Below are 14,181 nucleotides of genomic sequence, written 5' to 3'. Positions count from 1 at the left end.
TAGGTTCAACGTATCGGATGAAAAGCACCGCTACCATTGTCTGTTAATGGTTCTGCTATTCCCACTAACACCTCCTCTGGACCATCCTTTGTTACGTTATTGCCCGATTACCACCCACTTTGCCTTTCTCCATTGTGCCATGTATTATTTAATCACTCCTGCGTTCCGCTGTATCACAGACATTCCCATTTGACCTTTCGCGCTGCGTATTTTTTCCAGGCGCTATTTTTGTTGAAAACATCTGTAATCTTTAACTTTTTCCTGAAATATCGGAATGATTATCCGACAGCACGTGGAACCGGATTCTTCCTCCACAAAATCTGCAAGACCTGCCGAGTTTTACATATTTATCTGTTTTTATTCATTCTATTTCCGTGTCCCTTTTAAGGGGATTTGCTGTCTGTCCGAGATCATTCTCTGTCTCTTTAAAATGGTGTGCTATCAGACCCTCATCATTCTGTGTCTGTTTAAAAGGGATGTGCTGTCTCTCCCAGATTTCCAATTTCCAATTTCAAAACCTGCCTTTGGAGGTTAACGAATTTTAGTTTGTTTGTGTTTTTGTGTAAGCTAGAGAGTGTGCAAACGTGCTGTGCGATCTTACTGTCATGTGAGAAAAATGCATTACATGCAACTTGAAACCGTACTGATTTGATTGAACACTCCTTCGTGGACTCTCTGACGGTAGAAGAATCTGCTGTGGGATTTTGCTATTCCACATCTGAAAGAAGGGAAAATACACAAGTTAGAAATATAGCGATTTTAGGCAGTGCTTCTGTGTGGGCTGTGTGACATGACGACATCCTCCATCCTTATTTGCAAATTCAAATCAAATCAAACCAATACAAGACATGACTGGCTGACTGACTTTATTTATACATGTATATATATATGTGTATATTTATATATAATCCCAAATTTTTAACTTCCAAAATAAATATGCTTTTTCTGTTCTGCCTGCGCTGCGCTCTCTTACATTTGACCTCTTTCACAGCACAAGCAGCTGCTGTCAGATCCAGCGGAAAGACACACTCGACTTTAAAAGATCGCCCTTGTAGCCCACGTCTTCCCTCATGGCTTGTCTTCCACCATGGGCTTACTGCGTTTGGGTAGTCATTGACTGCACCTCTCATTTCCCAATGGAATTCTTATAGTTACACTGCCTTCGTTCAATAAAAAAATACATAGATTATGAATCAATTATTTATTTCATTAAAACAACTCAAATTCTATTTTTTTAAAATACAATTTAAATGCATTTATTTTCTTAAAATGTTAAATATTTATATATTTCAGACTGGGCTGGTTTTGCGTCCCTCCCTCCTTCCTGCCTGTCTATCACCTGTGGATTCAAGAACAGTCTCTGCACCGCGTGGTCCTGAGCCCCACTGCACAATTGCCTTCAGGGATGAGCAAAATCTCACTTTATTCTTTTAAAAGGGAACTGCTGTCAGTCAAGGGTCATTCTGCATCTGGGTAAAAGGGATGTCCTTGCAATCCCGGATCATTCTGTGTCTGTTTAAATGGGATGGTTGTCAGTTCCGGTTCATAATCTTTCCCTTTAAAACGAATTTTTTCATAAACCCGCGGCATCCTGTATTGTTTGAGAAGGAGTATGAATTCAGCTGCAATGACCGAATTGTTAAACTGTAGTGTTCCAATTTACATTGGGGTTGCCTGCGCCGATGCGCACCCAGATCGCAGTGCATCTGTTCATTCACTCGAAATATGCTCATCTTTTCCTTAATCCACTCCTTAATATTGCAGTTGCCCCGAATTTGCTCGCAATATACACAACACAATGAATGGTGCTGGCAGCGGCCGCGTGGCCTAATGTATAAGGCGTCTGACTTCGATTAAAACCTCAAAGTTATCAAAAGATTGCAGGTTCGAGTCCTGCCGCGGTCAACTTAGCTCGCTACGTGAAATTTTATATTCTTTGTTGTGATTCTGCCGAGAAACCAACCATCTCTTCCAGTCACTCACCTGAAGTGAAGGAAGGCTGTTTGCTCAAAGAATCTCATTGCAAGTTTTCATCATTGTCGATATGCATGCACGGGCAGAGCAAGCTGTGAAGTGGACTTTTTTGCACCTTATTTCTGTTTGGATACAAAAAGCAGGAGATTGAATGGCTGACGATGTCGTATAGCAGAGACGAGGTGGCCGAGAGGTTAAGGCGATGGACTGCTCATCCATTGTGCTCTGCACGCATGGCTTCGAATCCCATGCTCGTCGTCGTTGGCTTGCAGCATAACCACTTTTTTTGACATTCACATTTCACCTCATCGCCAAATTCCCCTTTTACTTACAGGGATGCTGAACTTTCCTCATGTCATGTCTCAAATTAATAATATATTCGTCAAAAGGAGAACAGTTGCAGTACAATGGCGAGGGGCACTAATTAGATAGGTATCTGAGAGACAGCACATGCACGATGGGCCATAATATCATTTCTCACCACCGTCAGAATCTGAGAGCTGCGCTTTTCACTGTCGGCGGCTCGTTAGTCCACGGTTATGATTCTCCCTTCGGAATGATCACTTTTGAAATCCGAGAGGTCACGGGCCAAATCCCGGACGAGCCCCGCCATGTTTTACTCAAAGTTCCGCTTCAAACAGCCGCTCGACATGTGAGAAAACAGACGTATTTCACGTTAAAACGTGTGATTTTACGCCGATGTTCCCTAAGCATCCAAATCCCAGAGCAAAGTGAAACCCGCCAAACTGAGTAAAGTTAAAATATCTCAGAGGTACTCGGCTCTGTGACTCGTTGGATACCCTAAAGCCTTGTTTGGTTCCGGCCGATACTTGATCAGTATATCTTCCTGTCTGTACGCATAAGTTCACCTCAATTGGGATTAGCATACATTCAGCGTCAATCTCTACCTCTGCCCTGAATATGAGTGCGTCCTGTTTTTCTAGAGCTGAAAAGCTGAGAGAAGCTGCCTTTTGAATTCGTGCCTTGGCTGCCGAATTCAAAGCGGACAGGAAATCAATCCGGGCTGGCAAAGCTGCCTGGTCTGATTAAAAGACGGTGATACCCTATATTGTAGGCATGTTCTCGTCTTCTGGCCTCAACATTAGATTCAACGTATCGGATGATAAGCACCGCTCCCATTGTCTGGTAATGGTTCTGCTATTCCCACTAACACCTCCTCTGGACCATCCTTTGTTACGTTATTGCCCGATTACCACCCACTTTGCCTTTCTCCATTGTGCCATGTATTATTTAAACACTCCTGCGTTCGGCTGTATCACAGACGTTCCCATTTGTCCGTTCTCGCTGCGTATTTTTTCAAGGCGCTATTTTTGTTGAAAACATCTGTAATCTTTAACTTTTTCCTGAAATATCGGAATGATTATCCGACAGCACGTGAAACCGGATTCTTCCTCCACAAAATCTGCACGACCTGCCGAGTTTTACATATTTATCTGTTTTTATTCATTCTATTTCCGTGTCCCTTTTAAGGGGATTTGCTGTCTGTCCGAGATCATTCTCTGTCTCTTTAAAATGGTGTGCTATCAGACCCTCATCATTCTGTGTCTGTTTAAAAGGGATGTGCTGTCTCTCCCAGATTTCCAATTTCCAATTTCAAAACCTGCCTTTGGAGGTTAACGAATTTTAGTTTGTTTGTGTTTTTGTGTAAGCTAGAGAGTGTGCAAACGTGCTGTGCGATCTTACTGTCATGTGAGAAAAATGCATTACATGCAACTTGAAACCGTACTGATTTGATTGAACACACCTTCGTGGACTCTCTGACGGTAGAAGAATCTGCTGAGGGATTTTGCTATTCCACATCTGAAAGAAGGGAAAATACACAAGTTAGAAATATAGCGATTTTAGGCAGGGCTTGCGTGTGGGCTGTGTGACATGACGACATCCTCCATCCTTATTTGCAAATTCAAATCAAATCAAACCAATACAAGACATGACTGACTGACTGACTTTATTTATACATGTATATATATATATATGTGTATATTTATATATAATTCCAAATTTTTAACTTCCAAAATAAATATGCTTTTTCTGTTCTGCCTGCGCTGCGCTCTCTTACATTTGACCTCTTTCACAGCACAAGCAGCTGCTGTCAGATCCAGCGGAAAGACACACTCGACTTTAAAAGATCGCCCTTGTAGCCCACGTCTTCCCTCATGGCTTGTCTTCCACCATGGGCTTACTGCGTTTGGGTAGTTATTGACTGCACCTCTCATTTCCCAATGGAATTCTTATAGTTACACTGCCTTCGTTCAATAAAAAAATACATAGATTATGAATCAATTATTTATTTCATTAAAACAACTCAAATTCTATTTTTTTAAAATACAATTTAAATGCATTTATTTTCTTAAAATGTTAAATATTTATATATTTCAGACTGGGCTGGTTTTGCGTCCCTCCCTCCTTCCTGCCTGTCTATCACCTGTGGCTTCAAGAACAGTCTCTGCACCGCGTGGTCCTGAGCCCCACTGCACAATTGCCTTCAGGGATGAGCAAAATCTCACTTTATTCTTTTAAAAGGGAACTGCTGTCAGTCAAGGGTCATTCTGCATCTGGGTAAAAGGGATGTCCTTGCAATCCCGGATCATTCTGTGTCTGTTTAAATGGGATGGTTGTCAGTTCCGGTTCATAATCTTTCCCTTTAAAACGAATTTTTTCATAAACCCGCGGCATCCTGTATTGTTTGAGAAGGAGTATGAATTCAGCTGCAATGACCGAATTGTTAAACTGTAGTGTTCCAATTTACATTGGGGTTGCCTGCGCCGATGCGCACCCAGATCGCAGTGCATCTGTTCATTCACTCGAAATATGCTCATCTTTTCCTTAATCCACTCCTTAATATTGCAGTTGCCCCGAATTTGCTCGCAATATACACAACACAATGAATGGTGCTGGCAGCGGCCGCGTGGCCTAATGTATAAGGCGTCTGACTTCGATTAAAACCTCAAAGTTATCAAAAGATTGCAGGTTCGAGTCCTGCCGCGGTCAACTTAGCTCGCTACGTGAAATTTTCTATTCTTTGTTGTGATTCTGCCGAGAAACCAACCATCTCTTCCAGTCACTCACCTGAAGTGAAGGAAGGCTGTTTGCTCAAAGAATCTCATTGCAAGTTTTCATCATTGTCGATATGCATGCACGGGCAGAGCAAGCTGTGAAGTGGACTTTTTTGCACCTTATTTCTGTTTGGATACAAAAAGCAGGAGATTGAATGGCTGACGATGTCGTATAGCAGAGACGAGGTGGCCGAGAGGTTAAGGCGATGGACTGCTCATCCATTGTGCTCTGCACGCATGGCTTCGAATCCCATGCTCGTCGTCGTTGGCTTGCAGCATAACCACTTTTTTTGACATTCACATTTCACCTCATCGCCAAATTCCCCTTTTACTTACAGGGATGCTGAACTTTCCTCATGTCATGTCTCAAATTAATAATATATTCGTCAAAAGGAGAACAGTTGCAGTACAATGGCGAGGGGCACTAATTAGATAGGTATCTGAGAGACAGCACATGCACGATGGGCCATAATATCATTTCTCACCACCGTCAGAATCTGAGAGCTGCGCTTTTCACTGTCGGCGGCTCGTTAGTCCACGGTTATGATTCTCCCTTCGGAATGATCACTTTTGAAATCCGAGAGGTCACGGGCCAAATCCCGGACGAGCCCCGCCATGTTTTACTCAAAGTTCCGCTTCAAACAGCCGCTCGACATGTGAGAAAACAGACGTATTTCACGTTAAAACGTGTGATTTTACGCCGATGTTCCCTAAGCATCCAAATCCCAGAGCAAAGTGAAACCCGCCAAACTGAGTAAAGTTAAAATATCTCAGAGGTACTCGGCTCTGTGACTCGTTGGATACCCTAAAGCCTTGTTTGGTTCCGGCCGATACTTGATCAGTATATCTTCCTGTCTGTACGCATAAGTTCACCTCAATTGGGATTAGCATACATTCAGCGTCAATCTCTACCTCTGCCCTGAATATGAGTGCGTCCTGTTTTTCTAGAGCTGAAAAGCTGAGAGAAGCTGCCTTTTGAATTCGTGCCTTGGCTGCCGAATTCAAAGCGGACAGGAAATCAATCCGGGCTGGCAAAGCTGCCTGGTCTGATTAAAAGACGGTGATACCCTATATTGTAGGCATGTTCTCGTCTTCTGGCCTCAACATTAGATTCAACGTATCGGATGATAAGCACCGCTCCCATTGTCTGGTAATGGTTCTGCTATTCCCACTAACACCTCCTCTGGACCATCCTTTGTTACGTTATTGCCCGATTACCACCCACTTTGCCTTTCTCCATTGTGCCATGTATTATTTAAACACTCCTGCGTTCGGCTGTATCACAGACGTTCCCATTTGTCCGTTCTCGCTGCGTATTTTTTCAAGGCGCTATTTTTGTTGAAAACATCTGTAATCTTTAACTTTTTCCTGAAATATCGGAATGATTATCCGACAGCACGTGAAACCGGATTCTTCCTCCACAAAATCTGCACGACCTGCCGAGTTTTACATATTTATCTGTTTTTATTCATTCTATTTCCGTGTCCCTTTTAAGGGGATTTGCTGTCTGTCCGAGATCATTCTCTGTCTCTTTAAAATGGTGTGCTATCAGACCCTCATCATTCTGTGTCTGTTTAAAAGGGATGTGCTGTCTCTCCCAGATTTCCAATTTCCAATTTCAAAACCTGCCTTTGGAGGTTAACGAATTTTAGTTTGTTTGTGTTTTTGTGTAAGCTAGAGAGTGTGCAAACGTGCTGTGCGATCTTACTGTCATGTGAGAAAAATGCATTACATGCAACTTGAAACCGTACTGATTTGATTGAACACTCCTTCGTGGACTCTCTGACGGTAGAAGAATCTGCTGAGGGATTTTGCTATTCCACATCTGAAAGAAGGGAAAATACACAAGTTAGAAATATAGCGATTTTAGGCAGGGCTTGCGTGTGGGCTGTGTGACATGACGACATCCTCCATCCTTATTTGCAAATTCAAATCAAATCAAACCAATACAAGACATGACTGACTGACTGACTTTATTTATACATGTATATATATATATGTGTATATTTATATATAATTCCAAATTTTTAACTTCCAAAATAAATATGCTTTTTCTGTTCTGCCTGCGCTGCGCTCTCTTACATTTGACCTCTTTCACAGCACAAGCAGCTGCTGTCAGATCCAGCGGAAAGACACACTCGACTTTAAAAGATCGCCCTTGTAGCCCACGTCTTCCCTCATGGCTTGTCTTCCACCATGGGCTTACTGCGTTTGGGTAGTTATTGACTGCACCTCTCATTTCCCAATGGAATTCTTATAGTTACACTGCCTTCGTTCAATAAAAAAATACATAGATTATGAATCAATTATTTATTTCATTAAAACAACTCAAATTCTATTTTTTTAAAATACAATTTAAATGCATTTATTTTCTTAAAATGTTAAATATTTATATATTTCAGACTGGGCTGGTTTTGCGTCCCTCCCTCCTTCCTGCCTGTCTATCACCTGTGGCTTCAAGAACAGTCTCTGCACCGCGTGGTCCTGAGCCCCACTGCACAATTGCCTTCAGGGATGAGCAAAATCTCACTTTATTCTTTTAAAAGGGAACTGCTGTCAGTCAAGGGTCATTCTGCATCTGGGTAAAAGGGATGTCCTTGCAATCCCGGATCATTCTGTGTCTGTTTAAATGGGATGGTTGTCAGTTCCGGTTCATAATCTTTCCCTTTAAAACGAATTTTTTCATAAACCCGCGGCATCCTGTATTGTTTGAGAAGGAGTATGAATTCAGCTGCAATGACCGAATTGTTAAACTGTAGTGTTCCAATTTACATTGGGGTTGCCTGCGCCGATGCGCACCCAGATCGCAGTGCATCTGTTCATTCACTCGAAATATGCTCATCTTTTCCTTAATCCACTCCTTAATATTGCAGTTGCCCCGAATTTGCTCGCAATATACACAACACAATGAATGGTGCTGGCAGCGGCCGCGTGGCCTAATGTATAAGGCGTCTGACTTCGATTAAAACCTCAAAGTTATCAAAAGATTGCAGGTTCGAGTCCTGCCGCGGTCAACTTAGCTCGCTACGTGAAATTTTCTATTCTTTGTTGTGATTCTGCCGAGAAACCAACCATCTCTTCCAGTCACTCACCTGAAGTGAAGGAAGGCTGTTTGCTCAAAGAATCTCATTGCAAGTTTTCATCATTGTCGATATGCATGCACGGGCAGAGCAAGCTGTGAAGTGGACTTTTTTGCACCTTATTTCTGTTTGGATACAAAAAGCAGGAGATTGAATGGCTGACGATGTCGTATAGCAGAGACGAGGTGGCCGAGAGGTTAAGGCGATGGACTGCTCATCCATTGTGCTCTGCACGCATGGCTTCGAATCCCATGCTCGTCGTCGTTGGCTTGCAGCATAACCACTTTTTTTGACATTCACATTTCACCTCATCGCCAAATTCCCCTTTTACTTACAGGGATGCTGAACTTTCCTCATGTCATGTCTCAAATTAATAATATATTCGTCAAAAGGAGAACAGTTGCAGTACAATGGCGAGGGGCACTAATTAGATAGGTATCTGAGAGACAGCACATGCACGATGGGCCATAATATCATTTCTCACCACCGTCAGAATCTGAGAGCTGCGCTTTTCACTGTCGGCGGCTCGTTAGTCCACGGTTATGATTCTCCCTTCGGAATGATCACTTTTGAAATCCGAGAGGTCACGGGCCAAATCCCGGACGAGCCCCGCCATGTTTTACTCAAAGTTCCGCTTCAAACAGCCGCTCGACATGTGAGAAAACAGACGTATTTCACGTTAAAACGTGTGATTTTACGCCGATGTTCCCTAAGCATCCAAATCCCAGAGCAAAGTGAAACCCGCCAAACTGAGTAAAGTTAAAATATCTCAGAGGTACTCGGCTCTGTGACTCGTTGGATACCCTAAAGCCTTGTTTGGTTCCGGCCGATACTTGATCAGTATATCTTCCTGTCTGTACGCATAAGTTCACCTCAATTGGGATTAGCATACATTCAGCGTCAATCTCTACCTCTGCCCTGAATATGAGTGCGTCCTGTTTTTCTAGAGCTGAAAAGCTGAGAGAAGCTGCCTTTTGAATTCGTGCCTTGGCTGCCGAATTCAAAGCGGACAGGAAATCAATCCGGGCTGGCAAAGCTGCCTGGTCTGATTAAAAGACGGTGATACCCTATATTGTAGGCATGTTCTCGTCTTCTGGCCTCAACATTAGATTCAACGTATCGGATGATAAGCACCGCTCCCATTGTCTGGTAATGGTTCTGCTATTCCCACTAACACCTCCTCTGGACCATCCTTTGTTACGTTATTGCCCGATTACCACCCACTTTGCCTTTCTCCATTGTGCCATGTATTATTTAAACACTCCTGCGTTCGGCTGTATCACAGACGTTCCCATTTGTCCGTTCTCGCTGCGTATTTTTTCAAGGCGCTATTTTTGTTGAAAACATCTGTAATCTTTAACTTTTTCCTGAAATATCGGAATGATTATCCGACAGCACGTGAAACCGGATTCTTCCTCCACAAAATCTGCACGACCTGCCGAGTTTTACATATTTATCTGTTTTTATTCATTCTATTTCCGTGTCCCTTTTAAGGGGATTTGCTGTCTGTCCGAGATCATTCTCTGTCTCTTTAAAATGGTGTGCTATCAGACCCTCATCATTCTGTGTCTGTTTAAAAGGGATGTGCTGTCTCTCCCAGATTTCCAATTTCCAATTTCAAAACCTGCCTTTGGAGGTTAACGAATTTTAGTTTGTTTGTGTTTTTGTGTAAGCTAGAGAGTGTGCAAACGTGCTGTGCGATCTTACTGTCATGTGAGAAAAATGCATTACATGCAACTTGAAACCGTACTGATTTGATTGAACACTCCTTCGTGGACTCTCTGACGGTAGAAGAATCTGCTGAGGGATTTTGCTATTCCACATCTGAAAGAAGGGAAAATACACAAGTTAGAAATATAGCGATTTTAGGCAGGGCTTGCGTGTGGGCTGTGTGACATGACGACATCCTCCATCCTTATTTGCAAATTCAAATCAAATCAAACCAATACAAGACATGACTGACTGACTGACTTTATTTATACATGTATATATATATATGTGTATATTTATATATAATTCCAAATTTTTAACTTCCAAAATAAATATGCTTTTTCTGTTCTGCCTGCGCTGCGCTCTCTTACATTTGACCTCTTTCACAGCACAAGCAGCTGCTGTCAGATCCAGCGGAAAGACACACTCGACTTTAAAAGATCGCCCTTGTAGCCCACGTCTTCCCTCATGGCTTGTCTTCCACCATGGGCTTACTGCGTTTGGGTAGTTATTGACTGCACCTCTCATTTCCCAATGGAATTCTTATAGTTACACTGCCTTCGTTCAATAAAAAAATACATAGATTATGAATCAATTATTTATTTCATTAAAACAACTCAAATTCTATTTTTTTAAAATACAATTTAAATGCATTTATTTTCTTAAAATGTTAAATATTTATATATTTCAGACTGGGCTGGTTTTGCGTCCCTCCCTCCTTCCTGCCTGTCTATCACCTGTGGATTCAAGAACAGTCTCTGCACCGCGTGGTCCTGAGCCCCACTGCACAATTGCCTTCAGGGATGATCGAAATCTCACTTTATTCTTTTAAAAGGGAACTGCTGTCAGTCAAGGATCATTCTGCATCTGGGTAAAAGGGATGTCCTTGCAATTCCGGATCATTCTGTGTCTGTTTAAATGGGCTAGTTGTCAGTACCGGTTATAATCTTTCCCTTTAAAACGGATTTTCTCATAAACCCGGGTCATCCTGTATTGTTTGAGAAAGAGTATGATTTCAGCTGCAATGACCGAATTGTTAAACTATAGTGTTCCAATTTACATTGGGGTTGCCTGCGCCGATGCGCACCCAGATCGCAGTGCATCTGTTCATTCACTCGAAATATGCTCATCTTTTCCTTAATCCACTCCTTAATATTGCAGTTGCCCCGAATTTGCTCGCAATATAGACAACACAATGAATGGTGCTGGCAGCGGCCGCGTGGCCTAATGTATAAGGCGTCTGACTTCGATTAAAACCTCAAAGTTATCAAAAGATTGCAGGTTCGAGTCCTGCCGCGGTCAACTTAGCTCGCTACGTGAAATTTTATATTCTTTGTTGTGATTCTGCCGAGAAACCAACCATCTCTTCCAGTCACTCACCTGAAGTGAAGGAAGGCTGTTTGCTCAAAGAATCTCATTGCAAGTTTTCATCATTGTCGATATGCATGCACGGGCAGAGCAAGCTGTGAAGTGGACTTTTTTGCACCTTATTTCTGTTTGGATACAAAAAGCAGGAGATTGAATGGCTGACGATGTCGTATAGCAGAGACGAGGTGGCCGAGAGGTTAAGGCGATGGACTGCTCATCCATTGTGCTCTGCACGCATGGCTTCGAATCCCATTCTCGTCGTCGTTGGCTTGCAGCATAGCCACTTTTTTTGACATTCACATTTCACCTCATCGCCAAATTCCCCTTTTACTTACAGGGATGCTGAACTTTCCTCATGTCATGTCTCAAATTAATAATATATTCGTCAAAAGGAGAACAGTTGCAGTACAATGGCGAGGGGCACTAATTAGATAGGTATCTGAGAGACAGCACATGCACGATGGGCCATAATATCATTTCTCACCACCGTCAGAATCTGAGAGCTGCGCTTTTCACTGTCGGCGGCTCGTTAGTCCACGGTTATGATTCTCCCTTCGGAATGATCACTTTTGAAATCCGAGAGGTCACGGGCCAAATCCCGGACGAGCCCCGCCATGTTTTACTCAAAGTTCCGCTTCAAACAGCCGCTCGACATGTGAGAAAACAGACGTATTTCACGTTAAAACGTGTGATTTTACGCCGATGTTCCCTAAGCATCCAAATCCCAGAGCAAAGTGAAACCCGCCAAACTGAGTAAAGTTAAAATATCTCAGAGGTACTCGGCTCTGTGACTCGTTGGATACCCTAAAGCCTTGTTTGGTTCCGGCCGATACTTGATCAGTATATCTTCCTGTCTGTACGCATAAGTTCACCTCAATTGGGATTAGCATACATTCAGCGTCAATCTCTACCTCTGCCCTGAATATGAGTGCGTCCTGTTTTTCTAGAGCTGAAAAGCTGAGAGAAGCTGCCTTTTGAATTCGTGCCTTGGCTGCCGAATTCAAAGCGGACAGGAAATCAATCCGGGCTGGCAAAGCTGCCTGGTCTGATTAAAAGACGGTGATACCCTATATTGTAGGCATGTTCTGGTCTTCTGGCCTCAACATTAGATTCAACGTATCGGATGATAAGCACCGCTCCCATTGTCTGGTAATGGTTCTGCTATTCCCACTAACACCTCCTCTGGACCATCCTTTGTTACGTTATTGCCCGATTACCACCCACTTTGCCTTTCTCCATTGTGCCATGTATTATTTAAACACTCCTGCGTTCGGCTGTATCACAGACGTTCCCATTTGTCCGTTCTCGCTGCGTATTTTTTCAAGGCGCTATTTTTGTTGAAAACATCTGTAATCTTTAACTTTTTCCTGAAATATCGGAATGATTATCCGACAGCACGTGAAACCGGATTCTTCCTCCACAAAATCTGCACGACCTGCCGAGTTTTACATATTTATCTGTTTTTATTCATTCTATTTCCGTGTCCCTTTTAAGGGGATTTGCTGTCTGTCCGAGATCATTCTCTGTCTCTTTAAAATGGTGTGCTATCAGACCCTCATCATTCTGTGTCTGTTTAAAAGGGATGTGCTGTCTCTCCCAGATTTCCAATTTCCAATTTCAAAACCTGCCTTTGGAGGTTAACGAATTTTAGTTTGTTTGTGTTTTTGTGTAAGCTAGAGAGTGTGCAAACGTGCTGTGCGATCTTACTGTCATGTGAGAAAAATGCATTACATGCAACTTGAAACCGTACTGATTTGATTGAACACTCCTTCGTGGACTCTCTGACGGTAGAAGAATCTGCTGAGGGATTTTGCTATTCCACATCTGAAAGAAGGGAAAATACACAAGTTAGAAATATAGCGATTTTAGGCAGGGCTTGCGTGTGGGCTGTGTGACATGACGACATCCTCCATCCTTATTTGCAAATTCAAATCAAATCAAACCAATACAAGACATGACTGACTGACTGACTTTATTTATACATGTATATATATATATGTGTATATATATATATAATTCCAAATTTTTAACTTCCAAAATAAATATGCTTTTTCTGTTCTGCCTGCGCTGCGCTCTCTTACATTTGACCTCTTTCACAGCACAAGCAGCTGCTGTCAGATCCAGCGGAAAGACACACTCGATTTTAAAAGATCGCCCTTGTAGCCCACATCTTCCCTCATGGCTTGTCTTCCACCATGGGGTTACTGTGTTTGGGTAGTTATTGACTGCACCTCTCATATCCAATGGAATTCTTATAGTTACACAGCATTCGTTCAATAAAAAAATACATAGATTATGAATCAATTATTTATTTCATTAAAACAACTCAAATTCAATTTTTTTTAAATACAATTTAAATGCATTTATTTTCTTAAAATGTTAAATATTTATATATTTCAGACTGGGCTGGTTTTACTTCCCTCCCTCCTTCCTTCCTGCCTGTCTATTACCTGTGGCTTCAATAACAGTCTCTGCGCCGCGTGGTCCTGAGCCCCACTGCACAATTGCCTTCAGGGATGATCGAAATCTCACTTTATTCTTTTAAAAGGGAACTGCTGTCAGTCAAGGATCATTCTGCATCTGGGTAAAAGGGATGTCCTTGCAATTCCGGATCATTCTGTGTCTGTTTAAATGGGCTAGTTGTCAGTACCGGTTATAATCTTTCCCTTTAAAACGGATTTTCTCATAAACCCGGGTCATCCTGTATTGTTTGAGAAAGAGTATGATTTCAGCTGCAATGACCGAATTGTTAAACTATAGTGTTCCAATTTACATTGGGGTTGCCTGCGCCGATGCGCACCCAGATCGCAGTGCATCTGTTCATTCACTCGAAATATGCTCATCTTTTCCTTAATCCACTCCTTAATATTGCAGTTGCCCCGAATTTGCTCGCAATATACACAACACAATGAATGGTGCTGGCAGCGGCCGCGTGGCCTAATGTATAAGGCGTCTGACTTCGATTAAAACCT

The 14,181-nt window shown here is 42.4% G+C and overlaps 4 non-coding genes across 4 annotated transcripts; all 4 read left to right on the top strand.

The window, feature by feature from the left end:
- The first annotated feature begins 2,150 nt into the window (after nucleotides 1-2,150).
- On the top strand, nucleotides 2,151-2,232 carry trnas-gcu (transfer RNA serine (anticodon GCU)). Its single transcript has one exon. It is a non-coding gene; the product is annotated as a tRNA-Ser (tRNA).
- A 2,999-nt stretch (nucleotides 2,233-5,231) lies between these two features.
- On the top strand, nucleotides 5,232-5,313 carry trnas-gcu (transfer RNA serine (anticodon GCU)). Its single transcript has one exon. It is a non-coding gene; the product is annotated as a tRNA-Ser (tRNA).
- A 2,997-nt stretch (nucleotides 5,314-8,310) lies between these two features.
- Nucleotides 8,311-8,392, top strand: trnas-gcu (transfer RNA serine (anticodon GCU)). The gene has a single exon. It is a non-coding gene; the product is annotated as a tRNA-Ser (tRNA).
- Nucleotides 8,393-11,388: 2,996 nt separating this feature from the next.
- Nucleotides 11,389-11,470, top strand: trnas-gcu (transfer RNA serine (anticodon GCU)). The gene has a single exon. It is a non-coding gene; the product is annotated as a tRNA-Ser (tRNA).
- Nucleotides 11,471-14,181: the final 2,711 nt, after the last annotated feature.

The sequence above is a fragment of the Pristiophorus japonicus genome, chromosome 25 (assembly GCF_044704955.1).
Source record: "Pristiophorus japonicus isolate sPriJap1 chromosome 25, sPriJap1.hap1, whole genome shotgun sequence".
In the NCBI taxonomy this organism is placed as follows: Eukaryota; Metazoa; Chordata; class Chondrichthyes; family Pristiophoridae; genus Pristiophorus; species Pristiophorus japonicus.
This window is presented reverse-complemented; position numbering and strand designations above follow the sequence as displayed.